This window comes from Gopherus flavomarginatus, chromosome 9 (genome assembly GCF_025201925.1).
Source record: "Gopherus flavomarginatus isolate rGopFla2 chromosome 9, rGopFla2.mat.asm, whole genome shotgun sequence".
Lineage (NCBI taxonomy): Eukaryota > Metazoa > Chordata > Testudines > Testudinidae > Gopherus > Gopherus flavomarginatus.
Window position 1 is genome coordinate 46,737,609 of NC_066625.1, and position 5,079 is coordinate 46,742,687.

The 5,079-nt window shown below is 45.0% G+C and overlaps 1 non-coding gene across 1 annotated transcript; it reads left to right on the top strand.

The window, feature by feature from the left end:
- Nucleotides 1–4,194: 4,194 nt before the first annotated feature.
- On the top strand, nt 4,195–4,387 carry LOC127058672 (U2 spliceosomal RNA). Its single transcript, XR_007776423.1, has one exon. It is a non-coding gene; the product is annotated as a U2 spliceosomal RNA (small nuclear RNA).
- The last annotated feature ends 692 nt before the right edge of the window (nt 4,388–5,079 follow it).

Here is a 5,079-nt window from a genome sequence, read left to right on the forward strand (position 1 = left end):
TGCCATTCCAGCAGGTATTGCTTGTTATTCAGTAATAGACCTGTGTAATGCCTTTTTCAGTATTCCTCTAGATCGGGACAGCTGGGATATCTTTGTATTTACATGGACGGATCCAAAGACCAAAAAAGAAACACTTGGATTCATCACACCCGAGTCAAGCTAGCCCCTGGTCCGGGGCCAGAAGCAGACAACTCCGGACCTCGAGGGAGCCCCGACGGAATAAGCCTGTTCCGACGGAATAAGTCCTGAGACTTTACTAACTATCAATTTCTGGGAAATAATACAATGGTTACTTGTTTTCAGTTTGCCCTTTATACATGCCAACCCCCACCCAGCAATTAAGTCCTTACAGCCACTGGCTATATTGGAACACGTGTCTGACTGCTGGCTGTGCCACCAAACTTGTTCTGAAAAAGGAATAGGGTTGTGGGCTATTCCTGCAAATCTCTCTGAAGTAGTCTCCTTGCAGGTAGTACGAAAAACTGAATGGGCCTGGGCAGGGAAATGCCCAATACGAAAAGGTGTCTAAAGTTTGGTATTATTGCTGGGAAGCTAAGGGGGTCCCTCTTTTTAATATCCTTGGGATTGGGTATAACCTGCCCCTTTGTTTGGAAAATACTAAAGGGATTGGGAAAAAGGTAGGTTACCTTCCCCTTCAGGCCTGTGACCAAACCCTTTGGTCTGATATTAAGACTGGGACATTTCCCCCTGTGAATACTTCTGAGAACGCCCAAAAACTCCCTTGCCTCCTAGACGGGGCCTTTACTGTAAGGGCAACAGGCATTCTTTATCAAGGGAAATGGATCCCCTCGTTTCTCCCGCTGGGCCCCGTAAATAGTACTCATACATTTTATATGGATGTTTACTCTGGCATTGTGTTGCCTCACCCATCCCTTCAAAAAATGTCTGGATGCCCACAGTCCATGGTATTGCTTGCAAGTTTTACAGTTAATTTGTTTGCTGTTATGTATTGTAGGGACATCCTAAATGCTATCCATGCCCTAGAACATTTAAATATCTCTCACTGGAAGTGCCAAGACCGCATGGTAGGTACCCCCCAGCAGAGGGATATATTAGTAACTCAACGCCACCGAGTCACAGGTAATACCCTTACCCTCTATTTAAAAACCCCTGGCTTGTATTTTATTGTGGCCATAGCGCCTACAAAGCTCTCCCCCCCCGGCTGGCAGGGTCAGTGTGGTGTGGCCCAGGTATTGCCTAATGTTCAAATTAACACCATGTTAAATTCTAGTCAGATCCTCAACCTGAAAAGCTATTCTCACAAGCTTTGTACCTCCTCCATAAGAACTAAAACTAAGCGCGCAGAGAATCCCTTAGTTGCTAGGCAGATAGGATTTCATTCCTTTATCTGTGCGTTCATTCCTGGGTGGGGGGTAGCTAAACTAAAAAAAGCAGTTGTAAATATTTCTGCAAAGCTTAAAAAAGCAGCTAATGCTTCAATAAACACTTTCCAAAAGTTGCAACAAAAAATTAATAAAGTAGCAAAAGTAGCTATGCAAAATAGACATGTGCTAAATGCCATAAATGCTAAACTGGGGGGGCTTGTGCTCACATCGGGAAAAAATGTTGCTTTTATGTTAATCACTCTGGCTTAATTAAATAGGATTTACAGGCTATTAAGAATGCTGCTGTTGTTTTTCACGTTGTATCTCTTAATCACACCTTTAATTTTAAGAACCTTCTCCCAGACCTTGGGTCATGGTTTACTGGCCTTTTCCGTACAATAGTTAAATAAATTATTTTCTGTCTGTTCTTCCTATGTATTGTTTGAATAGTAATACAATGCGCAAAATGTCTGTATAATGCTGTAACCAAACGTTCTGCTGTCCGTAAGACAACTCAGTACCTGTCTCTTCAGCTTAATCGTAAATTACATAACGGGCCTGGCAATCTGGGCTTGCCAGGCCCGAAGGAGGGATTGTGAAAGCTGGCTGACCCACCTTAATAGATTACAAGCAGCCAGTAGGTGGTGGGGGAGTGAGTATTGCTCATGGACACAGTAGCCTGAATTTTTGCACGATCTCTTTTCCTCTGCCTCAAAGCAGAAAAATCCTGCCCCAAACCAGTCAGTACTACCCAGATAATGGGAGCATGAGATTTTACACTTACCAATCAAGTATTAACACGCAAAGGTCTTTGTCTAAATGTGTATAAAAGGTTTGTAAAATTTGTGTAAGACAGTCTTTTGTACCAAGGTACAGGCTCTCCTTTTTCTGCAGAATAAAGCATTTTTCCTTATCCCTGTCAGGCTGTTAATTGGCTCTCAACTAGGCAGACCCAATATTTCAGTCTTTACACACACACATTCCTACTTCCCACATGCTTTGGTGTTTGGAACCCATACTCCTTAATGGTGAGTCCTTTACAGGCGAGGGTCAAGCTCTCAGGCCTCAAATGCCAAGTACAGTTATTCTGTCCTTGATCCAAAATAAACGGGAAAATACACCTGATTACTCCTGCCCCAATAACAAAGAGACTGGGGATCCCACAGCAGCTGAAATGACCATTTGGACAAGCACTCCCCTCATGCAATCTGGGGTGGGTGTAACTATGCAAATGACATCAGCCCCAAAAGGCCTTTACAACAGATCACCAACAGATGGCAGGAGAGAGTTCATACTGACCCTGCTTAAACTAGATTGTGGCAAAGATTAAAAAACACTGAACGTTAAAACTCACCAAACCCAGGTCAATCCATCCTCATCATTGTATCTGCTCGTTATACTCCACACCTGAACGTAGCCCTCACATGGACAGCATACCCTCCTGACTCAGTGTCTGTACGTTAACCTTTTAGTCCCAGTCGGGGCTATTTCAGATTCTGTATTCCTTACGCCACCCAACCTTAAACTGAACTTCGCACCCCCTGGGTAATCTGTACGTTGTTCCCTGATCACCAGAAACTTCTAAGCCTAAACGCTGTACCGTACACATTTTTTTTCTTTGAACGTCATCTTACTAAAATGTTGACATTTGTTTGAGATACCGGCTCCTGTTCCTTTGCAAGGCGTGTGCGTTTGCTCCGGGTTTTAGTCTGCTAATACAGCGGGGGCAGGGTGGGGGCCGATAGAGCCAGAGGCGCTTGCCTGCTGCAGACACGAATCCAAGGCTGAACCTCATCCCCCACAAGCTGAAGGCTTAACTGTAAACAGTTTAAGAAGTGCTCCTGTCTCCGGCACTCAGCTACCCAGCTCCCAATGGGGTCCAAACCCAAAATAGACCCCTTTTACCCTGTATAAGCTGTAAAATCCTGTGACCAGGGCAGCTGCCTAGCAGCCAGCGCATCTGCCTGCCAGCATGTGAGCTCGTAAGGCACTAATCCACATAGAGGTGGCTGGGTGGCAGGTGAAATAAAGAGCCAGCAGAGTGGCACAGCAGAAGTGTGCTGGGCCCATAACCCAGAGGTTAATGGCTCAAAGCCATTCTCTGATACAAGAGCACTTGTCTCTCTTCCCTCTGGGCCTTCAAGCAATCAAAACCCTTGGCTTGCCAGTCCAGCTCTGTCTGCCATGCACTTGGGTGGCAGGAGAGCAGCTCCCACCTTGATTTTGTGAGGCCATTATCTCTTGTAGTGGAAAGAAAGTAGAATTGTGGTTGGACTTTTGCTATTCCTGTTCAGGGGGTCAGTGGCTGTGAGGTAGGGGAAGTGTTGTCTCTTCTGCATTGATGCTGCAATTTTTTGTTGTGCCCTTTCTCCCCACCCTTCAAGGCAGGCAGGCAGGCTTGGTGGCTTGGGGAGGTGGGTCAAGCCTGGTTTCTTTTGGCAGATATCTGGTTGAAAACTGGTGCTGTACAGTCTTGTTTTAACTGACCAGCCCTAATATTTGTTGTCTCATCTCATACTTTGGAAGCCTTTTATTTAGCCCTTTCCACTGCAAAAACTGACTATTTAGTCCTACTCTTTCTTTCCAAGCTGCTAACCAGTTACTGACCTATGAGAGGGCCTGAGCCACGTGGAGTAGCTTGTGACTGCAAGTGGCAACCTCAGGGCAGACTGTTAAGAAGCACGGCACAATCCCCAAATTGGTTGTGTGTTCTAGACTTACATTTCACCAAGTGTCAGATTCTGGATGATGTCCCTTTTATGACATTTTAAAGCAAACTTGCTATTTTTGCATCATTTAAGCATTCTATGCAGAGGACTAGAAATGTTTCTATTAACCTGAATGTTAGATCATTTTAACATTGGCTGGAATCACAGTGTTAAATTAGTTCTTATGACTTTAATAACTGATACTTCCTCTATCTCAGGACTAGCTATTAAACTGATTTTTGGACTAGGGAGATGGAATGGCAGCTTCCTCCATCCATTGCACACATCACCCTGTTATTGTGGCACTGAACCCCCAGGAGCGGTGGACCTCTCTATGGGGAGAATATCATGGTTGAAGAGCAGTGAAGAAAAGTGGTGTTGTGTTCCCGTTTGGTTTGTACTAGGTATGGTTTTGAGTTGTTTGTAACTCTTTCATCAGTTATTAGTAACATCTTTTTATTAGACCTCTGAGTTGAAAGGCTGCTCTTGCAGGTTGTACTTTGTCGTTGTTTGTAGGTCAAACAGCCACTTTCTTAAGGCCTGGTCTACACTACACGTTTAAACCGAATTTAGCAGCTTTAAACCTAGTTAACCCTGCACCCGTCCACACAATGAAGCCCTTTATATCAATATAAAGGGCTCTTAATACCGATATCTGTACTCCTCCCTGAAGAGGGGAGTGGCACAGAAATCCGTATTGCCATGTCGGATTAGGGTTAGTGTGGCCACAATTCGATAGTATTGGCCTCCGGACGGTATCCCACAGTGCACCCTTGTGGCCGCTCTGGAAAGCAATCTGAGCTCAGATGCACTGGCCAGGTAAACAGGAAAAGCCCCACGAACTTTTGAATTTCATTTCCTGTTTGCCCAGCGTGGAGCTCTGATCAGCACAGGTGGCGATGCAGTCCCAAATCCAAAACGAGCTTCAGCATGGACCCTCTGGGAGATCCTGGATCTGATCGCTGTATGGAGAGAAGAATCCTGTGGCACCTTATAGACTAACAGACGTTTTGGAGCATGAGCTT